At 42.8% G+C, this 1,496-nt stretch overlaps 1 pseudogene; it reads left to right on the plus strand.

Annotated features, from left to right (window-relative positions):
• The first annotated feature begins 88 nt into the window (after positions 1–88).
• Positions 89–1,492, plus strand: LOC114904229 (annotated as a pseudogene).
• Positions 1,493–1,496: the final 4 nt, after the last annotated feature.

Below are 1,496 nucleotides of genomic sequence, written 5' to 3' on the forward strand. Positions count from 1 at the left end.
CTTTGTCTGTTCTGTTCTTCACATATGTAAATGCTTGAAAAAAAGATCTATTTGGCCCTTGATTTTTTAAATTAATTTATTTCTTTTGCTTTTATCATTTCAGATAATTGGGGGGAAAGCCGAACAGGAGTCATCAGATAAACTAGAGACCTCTAATCTGGTGCTTTCTAGCATTGGAAGTACCCAAACTAATGGATCTTCTATTCCTGCTGAAGATAAAACCTTTGAGCCACTTGATGGCACACAGGTGACATCTTATAATGATACTGTCACACAGTCCACATTCGCCAGGACTTACGATGGGATCAGCAATCCGTCAATGATTTTTCAAAAGTCTGTGTACAGCACCCTTGAAAGCAAAGTTGATGTTTTTCATGCAAAAATGCAAACAAAAACAGGTGCTTTGCAGGGCTTTATCCAGCATAGCAGCCTTATAATCAAAGAATGTCAGTCATCCTTGGAAGGGGAGGATGATACGGAGTATGTAGTGATTAATCTGGAACGAGTTACATTCAGTTTTGAAAAAAATGCCTATGCACCAATACAGACAGAAGTTGTAAACAGAGCTGATAAACCTACACCCTTTAATGTGGAGTTGATTAAACAAGTATCACCCGCTACAAGCCTTAGACATCCTGTGTCCGCATTTGAAAAGACACAGGGTCTTAGGGACGTTCCCTCTCCGGCAATGTCAGGACAACAAGGCGCTAAGTACCTTTGTGCCTTCTCAGTGAGTAGAGAGATACTTGCTAAAGAAATGTGTTCATTACAGAAAGGGCAGGCTGCTGCAGGCTCACCATCGCCGTCTGATAATTGCCTTGTAACAGAGGCATTATCACTAGTTAAAAGTTCTAGTTATTTGTTACCCAGAGAAGAAATGAAGCTCTCTCAAGAATGTTTTCTGTCGACCCAGAGTCTCTTCAGCATCTCTTCGGAAGACACTGTAGAGTCGTCCCAGCTTGAAGAAGTAGTCTCATCGTCAGCTCCTGATCCCTTGGAAGAAAAAGATTCACTTGACTGCATCCCATCAGTGAGGAATGCTTCGGATGGCTCTTCAGAACTAAAGAATGACAAGAGTGGTCTAAACAGTGAACATATGAGTTTTGAAACATTTAATTCTGCATTTACCAAACAAACCAGCCTATCTGTGAATAGAGAGGAAGTCAGCCTCGAGTTATCAGAGGAGGATTCTGACCTTGACCTCACTCTCACCATATCACCGCCCACGAGTCCCTGGGAAGAAGCATCCGCTGGTGAAATGGAGCAGCAGCAGGAGGCCCCGTTACCCTGCTTAGAGCTTCAGGAGACAGCGGAAGAAATAATTGAGCCTGAAGAGGTGCCTGATGTGAACTCTGCTGATCACACGTCAATGAAACCACGAGAAAGTGAGAGAAAAGGTGATAACTTACAGACAGTGGCTTTCATACTTTCGAAAGAAACCTGTGCCCTTGAGGTTGCAGAGGAAGTTCAAGTTGGTTCAGACTTCTCCTTCAGTT

The sequence above is a fragment of the Monodon monoceros genome, unplaced genomic scaffold (assembly GCF_005190385.1).
Source record: "Monodon monoceros isolate NGI ecotype Baffin Bay Population unplaced genomic scaffold, NGI_Narwhal_1 Contig3282_ctg1, whole genome shotgun sequence".
Taxonomy (NCBI): Eukaryota; Metazoa; Chordata; class Mammalia; order Artiodactyla; family Monodontidae; genus Monodon; species Monodon monoceros.